Source organism: Prionailurus viverrinus, chromosome X (assembly GCF_022837055.1).
Source record: "Prionailurus viverrinus isolate Anna chromosome X, UM_Priviv_1.0, whole genome shotgun sequence".
NCBI lineage: Eukaryota > Metazoa > Chordata > Mammalia > Carnivora > Felidae > Prionailurus > Prionailurus viverrinus.
The window spans coordinates 48,093,007-48,106,936 of NC_062579.1; the positions used below are offsets into that span (position 1 = coordinate 48,093,007).

At 36.9% G+C, this 13,930-nt stretch overlaps 1 pseudogene; it reads right to left on the bottom strand.

Moving 5' to 3' along the window:
- Positions 1–11,560: 11,560 nt before the first annotated feature.
- Positions 11,561–11,659, bottom strand: LOC125158010 (uncharacterized; annotated as a pseudogene).
- Positions 11,660–13,930: the final 2,271 nt, after the last annotated feature.

Genomic DNA, 13,930 nt, shown 5'->3' on the forward strand with positions numbered 1-13,930 from the left:
CACCCAAAAACCAAATAACCCAGTAAAGAAATGGGCAAAGGACGTGAACAGGTAATTTTCCAAAGAAGACATCCAGATGGCTAACAGACACATGAAAAGATGCTCAACACCACTCATCATTAGGGGGATACAAATCAAAACCACAATGATATATCACCTCACACCTGCCAGAATGGCTAAAATTAACAACTCAGGAAAACAATTGGTGAGGATGCAGAGAAAGGGGAAATCTTTTCACTGGAAAATGCAACCTGGTGCAGCCAGTCTGGAAAGCAGTATGGAGTTTCCTCAAAAAATCAAAAATAAAGCTGCCCTACAACCCAGCATTTACACTACTAGGTATTTACCCAAAGGAAAAAAATGATGATTCAAAGGAATTCACACACTTCTCTGTTTATACCAGCATTACCAAAAAAAGCCAAATTATGGAAAGACAGCAAATGTCCATCAACTGAGGAATGGATAAAGAAGATGTGACATTTATATACACCATAGAATATTACTTGGAGATCAAAAAGAACAAATTCTTGCCATTTGCAACAGTGTGGATGGAGCTATAATGTATTATGCTAAGCAAAGTAAGCAAGTCAGAGAAAGATATATGACTTCATTCATATGTGGAATTTGAAAAACAAAACACATAAACATAGGGGAAGGGAAGGAAAACTAAGTAAAATCAGAAAGGGAGGCAAACCATAAGAGACTTAATACAGAGAACACATTGATGGTTGCTGGATGGTTGGGGGGGATAGGATAAATGGGTTATGGGCATTAAGGAGGGCACTTGTTGGGATGAGGACTGGGTGTTATATGGAACTGATGATTCACTAAATTCTACTCCTGAAACCATTATTGCACTATATGCTATCTAACTTGGATTTAAATAAAATTTTTAAAAAAGGCAAAAAAGAAAAAAAAATAAAGACTGTAACAAGTGACAAAGCAAGGCACTATATAATAAGGGGAAAATCAAACAAGAAGATATAACAATTGTAAATATTTATGCCCACAACATGAAAACACCCAAATATATAAAACAGTTAATAGCCCATATAAAGGAAATGATTAATAATAACTCAATAATAGCAAGGGACCTTAACGCACCAATTACAACAATGGACAGATCATATAAGTGGGAAAATAAACACAGAAACAATAGCTATAAATGACACACTGGAATAGATGGACTTAATAGATACATTCAGAATATTCCATCCTAAAACAGCAGAATACACCTTCTTTTCAAGTGCACATGAGATATTTTCCAGAATAGATCACATGAGGTATACATCAGTCCTCAAAATATACAAAAAGTTTGAAATCATACCAAGAACCTTTTCTGGCCAAAATCTTATGAAACTTGAAATTAATCCCAAGAAAAAATCTGGGATGACCACAAATACATGGAGGTTAAACAGCATGCCACTAAAGAAATAAAGAATACATGGAAAGAAATTAAAATGAAAACACAATGGTCCAAAACCTTTGGGATACAGCAAAAGTGGTCCTAAGAAGAAAATATGTAGCAATACAGGCTTACCACAAGAAAGAAGAAAATTATCAAATAAGCAAACTCACCTTATATCAAAAGGAGCTAGGAAAACAACAACAACAACAACAACAACAACAACAACAACAAAGAAGCTTAAAGCCAGCAGGGGAAGATGGTAATAAATATTAGAGGAGAAACAAATGATATAGAAACTAAAAACAAAACAAAAACAAACACAAAAAATCAATAGAACAGATCCATGAAACCAGGAGCTTGTTCTTTTAAAAAAAATAGAGAAATTGAAGAAATTGATAAAACTCTAAACAGATTTATCAAAAAGATAAAAGAAAGAATGTGGGGAATAAGCTTAGAAATTCCCTGGGCTTACACCAATGGGTTAACAAGGTGTAAAGAATTATAAAGCTGTAGGGTGCTCTCACCCAAGCTTGGATGAACAAGATATGACCCCCAGAATGAAGTCGGGAGGGGCAAAGGCCCAAGAATAAAATAGGGAGGGGCCCGAGCCCCCAGAATAGAGAGGGGTGCAAAGGCACCCAATACAAAAGTATATGAGGTAAGCAAGATTAGGCATTCAGGGCAAAAGTGTCCCCAAATTTAGTACTATAGCAGAAAGCTGCTTTCACAGAAGGAAAGGACGGAGTTAGGTAAACAGGTTAATTTGGCTATAAATTGCTGCACTGTGTTGTGGGTGAAGTTGCCGAGTGGAGATGATTAACCAAAGAAAGGTGCCGAGTTAACTCCAAGGTTATTTGTCCTACGTGTCTCATCCCCTAGTCTAGCTAAGATAAACAGAGGTGGTGCCTCATGTCTACTGTAAACAACCTTCCACCCAACTGCCTGATGTCAATATTTTGTTTTGTATTAACCCAAACCCTTAACTCCAAATATCTTCAAGACCCCCTTTCCCTAACATCCCCAAGTTAATGTTCACAGTTTCATTGTCTTTTTGTGAACGTCCATCACCATGTTTGTAAGCCTTCTGATCCTAATAAAAATTGGGCAAGGATCCTTATTTGGGGCTTTTGTCTTTTCCCAGACATTAGCCATCTCTGGCTTTTCATCTTGCATCCTGATCTCTTGCTAGACAAGAGAGAACTTCAGTCTTAAAGTCTACAACAAAAAGACACAAATGAAATCACAAATGAGAGAGGAGAAATGACAACCAACAACACAGAGAAACAAACAATTGTAAGAAAATATTATGTAAATCCATATGTTAACAAATTGGACAAAGCTGGAAGAGAAGAATAAATTTCTAAAACCACGTAAATTACCAAAACTGAAAAAGGAATAAATGGAAAACTTGAACAGTGTGATATCCAGTAAATAAATTGAATAAGTAATCAAAACATTTGCAATGAACAAAAGTCCAGGGCCAGATGGCTTTCACAGACAATTTTCTCCCAAACATTTAAAGAAGAGTTAATACCTATTCTTCTCTATTTTTAACAAATAGAAAAGGAGAACTTCCATATTCATTCTATTTGGTCAAAATTACCATGGTAGTAAAACCAGAAAAAATATTCACTAAAAAAGAGGCATGTAGGTCAATATGCATGATGCACATGGATGTGAATACTCCCAATAAAATACTAGCAAAATGAATACAACAATATATATTTAAAAAATAACTCATTATGGGGGCACCTGGGTGGTTAAGTTGGTAAGGTGTCTAACTCTTGATTTCAGCTCAGGTCATGATCTCATGGTTTGTGATCACAAGCCCCACGTTGGACTTTGCACTGGTAGTGTGGAACCTGTTTGGGATTCTCTCTCTCTCTCTCTCTCTCTCTCTCAACTCTGTCCCACCTCTGCTCACTCGCTCTCTCACTCGCTCTCTCTCTCTCTCAAAATAAATAAATAAAAATAAACTTAAAAATATTAAAAAATCAACTTGTTATGATCAAGTGGCATTTATTCCTCTGTTGCAAGGGTGGTTCACTATGCACAATTCAATCATTGTGATACACCACATTAACAAAAGAAAGTATAAGAATCATATGATTATTTCAATAGGTGTAGGAAAAGGATTTGACAAAGTACAACATCCACTTATGATAAAATCCTTCCAGATAGTAAACTTAGAGGGAATATACCTCAACATAATAAAGGCCATCTGTGTGGCTAACAGACACATGAAAGGATGCTTAAAATCACTCATCATCAGGGAAATACAAATCAAAACCACACTGAGATACCACCTCACACTGGTCAGAGTGGCTAAAATTAACAACTTGGGAAACAACAGATGCTGGAGAGGATGTGGAGAAATGGGAACCCTCTTGCACTGTTGGTGGGAATGCAAACTGGTGCAGCCTCTCTAGAAAACAGTGTGGAGATTCCTCAAAAAATTAAAAATAGAATTACCCTATGACCCAACAATAGCACTACTAAGAATTTCTCCAAAGGATAGAAGAGTGCTGATTCATTGGGACACATGCACCCCAATATTTATAGCAGTGCTATCAACAATAGCCAAATTATGGAAAGAGACCAAATGTCCATCAACTAATGAATAGATAAAGAAGATGTGGTTTATATATACAATGTAATACTACTTGACAATGAGCAATAATGAAATCTTGCCATTTGCAACAACGTGGATGGAACTGGAGGGTATTACGCTAAGTGAAATATGTTCAGTCAAAGAAACAGATATCATATGTTCTCACTCATATGTGGAATTTGAGAAACTTAACAGAAGACCATGGGGGAAGGGAAGGAAAACAAACTGAGACACTGTCAAACCATAAGAGACTCTTAAATACAGAGAACAAACTGAGAGCCAATGGGAGGGACTGGGGGGAGGGGAAAATGGGGGCTGGGCATTAAGGAGGGCACTTGTTGGGATGAGCACTGGATGTTGTATGTAAGTGATGAATCATGGAAATCTACTCCCAAAGCCAAGAACACACTATCTATATACTCTGTATGTTAGTTAATTTGACAATAAATTATATTAAAAAATAAACATAAATAAGTACATAAATAGATAAATAAATAAATAAATAAATAAATAAATAAATAAATAAAATTTTAAAAAGACCATCTGTGAAAAACCCACAGCTAATATCGTCTTCAATGAAAAACTGAGAGTTTTTCCTCTATGATCAGGAACAAGATGTGGATCTTCGTTCTCACCACTGTTATTTAACACAGCACTGGAGGCCCTAGCCTCAGCAATCAGATAACAAAATGAAATAAAAGACATCCAAATGAGTAGGGCAGAAGTAAAACTTTCACTATTTGCAGAAATCCTGAAATAGTCCCCCCAAAAACTGCTAAAACTGACAAAATAATTCAGTAAAGTTGCAAGATATAAAATAAATGTACAAAAATCTGTTGCATTTATACACACCAATAATGAAGCAGCAGAAAGATAAATTAAGAAATGAATACTATTTACAATTGCATCAAAAGTAATAAGATACCTAGGAATAAACCTAACCAATGGTTTGAAAAACCTCTATGCTGAAAACTATAAAACATTGATGAAAGAAATTGAAGATGACACAAAGAAATGTAAAGACATTCCATGCTCATAGATTGGTAAAACAAATATTGTTCAAATGTCTATGCTAGCCAAAGTAATCTATACATTTAATGCAGTCCTTATCAAAACACCACAGGCATTTTTCACAGAGCTAGAACAAATAATCCTGAAATTGTATGGAACCACAAAAGACTCTACATATCCAAAGCAACCTTGAAAAAGAAAAGCAAACATAAGACATCACAATTATGTAATTTAAGTTATATTACTGTTGTGATAAAAACAGTAAAAAGAAAATAATGGTACTGACAGAAAAATAGACACATACATCCATGGAACAGAATAGAATTTAAACCTTAGAAATTAAACCATATCTATATGGTCAATTCATGTTTTAACAAATATGGAAAGAACATCCAATGGGAAAAAGACAGTCCCTTCAACAATGGTGTTGGGAAATCTGGGCAGTAATATGCAAAAGAATGAAATTGGACCATTTTCTTATACCACACACAAAAGAAATTTAAAGTGGATTAATGAACTAAATGTAAGACCTAAAACTATAAAAAAATCCTAGAGGAGAACACAGGCAGTAACTCTTTGACATCAGCTATAGCAACTTGTTTCTACATATGTCTCCTGAGGCAAGCAATACAAAAGCAAAAAATAAACTATTGAGATTCCATGAAAATATAAGTTGCTGAGAATATATACAGATTGCCAATAGATACATGAAATTTGCTCAACATCACTGATCATCAGGGAACTATAAATAAAAACTCCAAGAGTTTTCAACTATTGAGACTTATTCAAAATAAAAGCTTCTGCACAGTGAAGGAAACTATCAAAAAAACTAAAAGGCAACTGTTGGAATGGGAGAAGATATTTGCAAATGACATATGTGATAAAGGGCTAGTATCCAAACTTTATAAAGAACTTATCAAACTTAACATTCAAAAAAACCAAATAACCCAGTGAAAAAATGATCATAAGACATGAATAGACACCTTTCCAAAGAAGAAATTCAGATGTCTAACAGACATATGAAATGATGTTCAACACCACTCATCATTAGGGATATACAAATCAAAACCACAATGAGAAACCACTTCACACCTGTCAGAATGGCTAACATCAACAACACAAGAAACAGCAGGTGTTGGTAGGGATGCGGAGAATGAGGAACCCTCTTTCCCTATGGTGGTGCAAACTCGTGCAGCCACTCTGGAAATCCTTATGGAAGTTCCTCAGAAAGTTAAAAATAGAACTACCCTAGTATCTTGCAAATACACTACTGTGTGTTTATCCAAAAAAAGAAAAAAAAATCAAGGACACTGATTCAAAGGGATACATGCATAGCGATGTTCATAGCAGCAGTATCTACAATAGCCAAATTATGGAAACAGTCAAAGTATCCATTGACTGATGAATTAATAAAGAAGATGTGGCATATACATACAACATAATATTATTGAGTCATAAAAAGAATGATATCTTGCCATTTTCAAATACATAGATGGATTTAGAGAGCATTATATGAAGTGAAATAGTCAGAGAAAGACAAACACCTATTATTTCACTCATATGTGTAATTTAATAAACAAAGCAAATGAGCAAAGGGGAAAAAATAGAGAGAGAGGTGAACCAAGAAACAGTCTTAACTGTAGAGACAGACTAATGCTTACTAGATGGGAGGTATGTGAGGAGATGTCTGAAATAGGTGATGGGGATTAAGCAGTGTGCTTGTGATGAGCACAGGGTGACCTATGGAAATGTTGTATCACTATATTGTACACCTAAAACTAATATAACACTGTAAGTTATCTAAATGGAATAAAATAAATACTTAAAAATAAAAAAATAATAAAACTAAAAATAATAAAGTAATGCATAAAAAATCATAGCATTTGATAATTGAGTTTATTTGTCCCAGGTCATTGTATAGGCCATTATATGATGGATATTTTTGACCATTTATGTCCATTTTGGTGAATATCTATGAGCAAGTATTGATGTGGTATAAGGTATATTCATTTTACTTTTATTTTTTTAATATATGAAATTTATTGTCAAATTGGTTTCCATACAACACCCAGTGCTCATCCCAAAAGATGCCCTCTTCAATGCCCATCACCTACCCTGTCCTCCCTCCCACCCCCCATCAACCCTCAGTTTGTTCTCAGTTTTTAAGAGTCTCTTATGCTTTGGCTCTCTCCCACTCTAACCTCTCTTTTTTTTTTCCTTTCCCTCCCCCATGGGTTCCTGTTAAGTTTCTCAGGATCCACATAAGAGTGAAAACATATGGTATATTCATTTTAAATATTAGCAGATATTAACAAACTACTGTTTTTAATGTTTATTTTTGAGAGGGGGGGATCTGAAGTGGGCTCTGCACTGACAGAAGAGAGCCATATGAGGGGTTCAAACTCACAAAATGGGAGATCATGACCTAAGCCAAAAATGGGAAGCTTAACCAACTGAGCCACCCAGGCATCCCAACAAACTACTCTTGAAGGACGTTTCAATATACAGTTTACATTACAGTATGAGAGAACTTGTTTTTGCACACATTTGCATGCACTTTTATCAATTTTTGAAATGCTTGAAGAATGTTAACAAATAGTTCGTTGGTGAGAAATTATATCATTTGTTACTTTGATTTTCAGTTTTCATTTCCCTGATTACTGGTGAGATTATCTTTTCTTGTGTTTATTTTTCATTTGGGTTTTCTTTTTTATTTATTTACTTTGCCATCTATACGCATATTTTCATGGGTATTAATGTATTATTTCTACATGTTGTTATATATGTGGGAGATATTTTGCCTGGTATATTGCTCCTAGTTCCATTTCTCTCATGTTATTTTTATTGTGGAGAACTATTCCACATATTTTATATGGCACTTTTACTTTATTTGATCTCCAAATCTACATGTGACATTAGCCAACAAGGTGTTTTTTCCTCATTTTAAAGGTGAGAACTCTTGGGGCGTCTGGGTAGTTCAGTCGGTAGGTGTCCGACTTCGGCTCAGGTCGTGATCTCATGGTTCATGAGTTTGAGCCCCGCATCGGACTCTGCACTGGCAGCTCAGAGTCTGGAGCCTGCTTCGGATTCAGTGTCTCCCTCTCTCTCCGCTCCTCCCCCACTCACACTCTGTCTCTCTCTCAAAAATAAATAAGCATTAAAAAAGTTAAAGAAATAAAGATGAGAACTCTAAATCTGAGGTAAAGAAATCTTCCTGGTATTACACAGCTAGTATGCGGCAATAGCAGGACTTAAAAAGTTAAGCCTATTTACCCCTCTATTAGTTTTCTACTGCAATTGTAACAGATTAGCTTAAAACAACACATATTTGTTATTTTACAATTCTAACAGGTTATAAGTCTAAGATAGGACTCACTGAGCCAAAATGAAGATGTCAACAGGGTTACATTTCTTCTGGAGGCTCTACAAGATAATCTATTTAGTTGCCTTTTCCAACTTTTTATGACCTGGATTTCCTGGGTCATGGCTCCTTTTCTCTATCTTCCAACCCAACAGCAGTGAGTGGAGTCTTTCTCACACTTTGTCACCCTGGAATTCTCCTCTGTCTTTCTCCTCCAATTTAAAGCACTGTTGTGATAATATTAGGCCCACACAGATAATACAAGATAATCTCATTTTAAAGTCAGATGATTAGCAACCTTAATTCTATCTGCAAACTTAATTCCTCTTTGTCATATAATTTAACATATTCACAAATTCTGGGGATTAGGGCATGTACATCTTTGAGTAAGGCATTATTCTATCTACTTCATTCCCTCAAACTAGTGTCTTTTCCACTGTAACAGAATAACAAATAGCCAAAGAAGTAGATCAATTTGTTTGGAAGGTAAGGCTGAGAAGGGAGCAGTCTACCACAGCCTGGGCTATACCCTGAGTTTCTATTGTATTCACCTTTCCTGAAGCAACAGTTGAATCCTGAGAATGCCTGTGTTTTCTTCTTCTCATCTAAATAGAGATTTAGATTTCAAAACTTCACACAGTTATTTTTTTCCAAATGGTTAACTTGTCATAAAGTAATTCATGCAAATTCAGCTGCCCTATAACTTGTTTTCAGACACCTGCACATGCTTTCTGTATACTGGTAGGCACTAATCCAAAAGCCTTAATGATAGAAATATAGAGTGAGAAATATTGAAGATACCTCAAAGATCAGCTAATAAGAAAATATAATTTTACAAGTGAGAAGACGGTGGACAAAGAAGGAAGGATAAGCAGTAAACTAGAAAGATTAGGAGGGGCAGATAACATCATGTAATCTTCTACCACAATATGAAGAAAGTATAGGCATGAGACCAAAGACAAGATGGGATCTGGGAGCAAGCATTGAATTTTAGGTACCCAAGAGGATAAACACTCTCCACAAGAGAATGGGTTCTTTTGCTGTTAAAAAATGATGATATGGCATTGACTAGAATTTTTCTCAGGAGTCCTCAATTCAATAGAAAAACGATGCAATGAACAGAAGGTAGAAGATGACAGATGTTTGGCTATTTAATATAATGAAAAGTAATACAGAAGTTGAATGAGTTTTCTTGGGAGATTATGAGCCTTCAGTTATTGGAAGCATCCAGGTAGAGTTTGTGTAGCCATTTGGAAAGAATACTTTATTTACAATTTCAGGTTTATTTTACTAATATTTTTTTCTTTGAATGAAAATCTACACATCTGCTTAACCAAGAATATAAAACAGGTAAATGAGGCTTTTTTCTTTAATTTTTTAATGTTTATATTTGAGAGAGAGAGAGAGAGAGAGAGAGAGAGAGAGAGCAAATGGGGGAGGGACAGAGAGACAGGGAGGCACAGAATCTGAAACAGGGTCTAGGTTCTAAGCTGCCAGCACCAAGCCTGATGCGGAGCTCGAACTCATAGACCCTGAGATCATGACATGAACCAAAGTTGGACGTTTAACCAACTAGGCCACAACCAGGTGCCCCAAAGATCCTTTAAGAGCACTGGGAGGCAACCTAATCTGGAAGCAAACACCTCCCCATGTCTTCTGAAGTCTCCTTTTGATCACTATATTTGTAATCCAAGATACCCCAGGAGAATTTAGGGGTCAGATGCTTAGAAGAACAAAGTTGTGACAGTGTTATAATGGATAAATTAGAATAGCAGAGGGACCGGCATTGACATACAACACATATTTGGGGAACAAGCTGGTTGATCAAGTAGTGAAAATATCAGGTACAACTGAGTCAACCTCGAAGTTGGAAAAGTCCCACCTGTCATTTTCCTAAAAATGAAGTTTACAAATGCAGCCATTTTATGGTAGGATTTTGCTCACCATGAAGCCTGGCTCAAGGCTATTTTTTTATTCATCATTCACGTATTTCATTCATCAAGCATATTGAGCATCAAGTCTGTATCAAATGCTATGCTAGGCTCTGAGGCTATAATTGGAAGCATGAACGAGGTTATCTCTGGTCTCACAGAGCTACCATTATAAGCTTTAAAGACAGGCAGTTAAACAAGAAATTTTAATAAACTGTTTAATATACAGGGTGTATTAGGAGTATATGGCAACGTCATCTAAAAGAGAAACATGGGAAGTCAGGAAAAAACTCTGGAAGAAGGGAATTTTAAAAAGAGACCCAAGGGGCGCCTGGGTGGCGCAGTCGGTTAAGCGTCCGACTTCAGCCAGGTCACGATCTCGCGGTCCGTGAGTTCGAGCCCCGCGTCGGGCTCTGGGCTGATGGCTCAGAGCCTGGAGCCTGTTTCGGATTCTGTGTCTCCCTCTCTCTCTGCCCCTCCCCCGTTCATGCTCTGTCTCTCTCTGTCCCCAAAATAAATAAACGTTGAAAAAAAAAATTAAAAAAAAAAAAAAAGAAACCCAAAAGATAAGTTAGAGAGTAAATAAGGTGAAGCATGTTGGAGCCAAATAGAACAACACATAAGATCTGGAGGTAAGAGAAAGCACACAGTACCTTGGAAAAAATGGGAAACTGATATAATTCTGGCATGGGTGGATCATAGTATATGAGGTGAGGAAGGTCAAACAGTGAGCTAGAAAGATTAGTAAGGTGCACATCACAAAGAGCCATGTAGTCCTTGTTAAAGATTTTGGCTTTTGTCCTAGTGAAAATGAAGTCATTAGTTTTCTTAAAATACAGTTATAACTTTCTTTTTCATGCATAGAAACACACACAAAAAGAAACAAAAGTGAGTTTATATTCACTTTACATAATTAAAAAAATTAATATATGAAGTTTTGAAATTTAAACATTAAATTTCAAAATGAAAAATGCAAATCACTCTTTCCCAACCAGATCACTCTCCCTAAAGGAAACCACTGTTAAAAAAACATATTTTTATGACTATCAGAAAAAAAATCCTTACCCTACCATCTGTGTGTGTGTACACACACACACATACGTACATAGATGTGTGTGGATGTATGTGTGTGCATGTGTGTATCTATAAAGCAAATGCAAGATGTTCACTCTTTTGTGCCTTGCCTTTTACTTAATGATATATCTTGGAGATATTTCCATATATGCATTCACACATACATATATTCAACACATTTTACCAGTTTGAATGTCTTCCTTACTCAGGGGCCCTGCTAAACTCTGTATTACTCTAATTTCAGTCATTACAGCAAATGCTGCTGGAGGGTGTTAAATAAGGTATTAAGTAAAAATCACCTTTGTGGTTTGGGAAAGTAGTTTTGGCTGTTATTTGAAGAGCAGAATATGTGGGACAGAAATTAAGGCAAAAATCACAGCAAGGTGGTTATTATAATGATCCTGTTAAGAGATGAGTATGGCTCAGACCAAGGCTATGGTAGTGGAGAAACAGAGAAGTAGGTGTATTCAAAAGACATTTAGAATACTGATATGACAGCATTTGTCAATGGAATGCATGTGGAGAGTGAGACAAAAACTAGGAATCTTGGATGACATTCAGCTTTTTAGCTGGAGAAATGGGAGTGGGAGGGAAGATGCTATCATCTTCCTGAAGCTTATCCTGATGCCCACCCTTTGAAAATTATCTCTCCTTTCTCTTAAGTGATAGATCACTTTGTATAGGCCTCCCTCTCTCATTTACCATGTTCTTTAATACTAATGAAAGACTTTATTCCTGCATTGTCTAATTCTTATTTACTGCCAGCTTCTTACTGGGGGGTGGGGGAAGATAGGCAGGTGTAAGGAAAGTAGAGGGGGTAAAGAAAGAGAGTAACATTAATTGGTCAACTAGTATGTACTATGCCCTTTTATAGACATTCTTCCATTTTGTTTTCACAACCTGATTTTGCAGGTGACAGATTAAGGCTCAGAGAATTCAAGCAACTTCCCCAAGATCCTCTTCAGGAAGAGGCAGAAACAGGATTCAAACCAGAATTGTCCATGCCCAAAACCCACAATCAGGAAGCCACATAATGTAAAGAAGAGTAAAGTAGGAGCTAATGCCATTCATAGAGCTGTTCAAGGAAGGCAGCCAAAAAACAAGACATATTAACTGAGCATGATGGGGAAAGAGAGGTTTGCCAAGACAGGTAGGAAGGGTCTGGGACAAAGAAGTGGGTAAATAAGTGTTAGGAGGATGCTCAGGGAGTGTGTACATGAATAAAGTACCAGGAGGCTGAAGGAAATATACCTTTGGTCTTGGGACATAGATAGATACCTGAAGACTAGGGGTGTCAAGAATCCAAGAATCAGTCTGCATTTTCAAGTTAGCTAGCAGGGGGTGAGTTTCAAAGCAACTGAGATTTGAGCAGTGGTTCTCAAAGTGTGGTCCTCAGTCCAGCAGCATCAGCATCACCTGGCAACCTGTTGAAAATGCAGATTATCAGGCCTCACCACAGATTTACTGAAGCAGACACTCATTGCGTTAACAAATCCTCCAAGGAATTCTGGTGCATACTTAAGGGTGAGACCCATTGCTTTGGAGGGCTGAAGAAAGCAGCAAATAGAATTCAAGAACTAGTGTTTCCTGAGAGAGCCCAGGACAGTTACACATTGCAGCAGTGTAGATGAATACTTTCAAAGCATGATGGAGCCTGCTGGTCAGAAGTGGTGGTGGGGAATGTAAAGGGAGTGTGGTGGCTTCAGAGGTGTGGTCTCTAGGGGAAAACCTTTTCATCCCTGAACCTCCCCACTTTTTTCCATAGGACTTTCTTTCTTTCTTTCTTTCTTTCTCTTTCTTCTTTCTTTTAGAACTGTTAAGGGTAAGCTAAATCAAATGACCCTGTGATAAAGTACACAGACTGGCTATGCTGGAACACTGCCCATGGCTTTTTGTTTCTGTTTATGTATTTATGAGAGGTGAAGAGGGGTAGAGACAGAGGGGGAACAGTATCTGAAGTGGACTCTGTGCTGATCGCAGAGAGCCTGATGTGGGGCTCTAATTTATGAACTGCAAGATCATGATCTGAGCCAAGAGTCCGACATTTAACCCACTAAGCCACCTAGGCAACCCTGCCCATGGCTTTTATTTTCACCAAGTACCTTATGCTGTTGCTAAATTTCACTGTAAGAAGGATGGAAAGGAAAAATAAAACATTTATTGAAGGTCCTTAATGTGTTGAGCAGTGTGCTAATGGTTCATGCAAATGCAAGCTTATTTAATCCTCACAATGTTACACTCATGGAGATTTATTTATTTATTTATTTATTTATGAGACAGAGAGAGAGAGAAAGAGGCAGGGAAAGAAGGAGAGAGAGAATCTTAAGCAGGCTCCACACTGCCTGATGCAGTGCCTGATCTCATGACTGAGGTCATGACCTGAGCCTAAATCAAGAGTTGGAGGCTCAATGGACTGAGCCACCCAGGTGCCCCCAGTCATGAATGTTTTATTGTTTCTATTTTACAGATGAGGAAACAGTGGCTCAGAAAGGTTAAGTAACATAGTTCAGAAGAAACCATGTAGGATACAATCG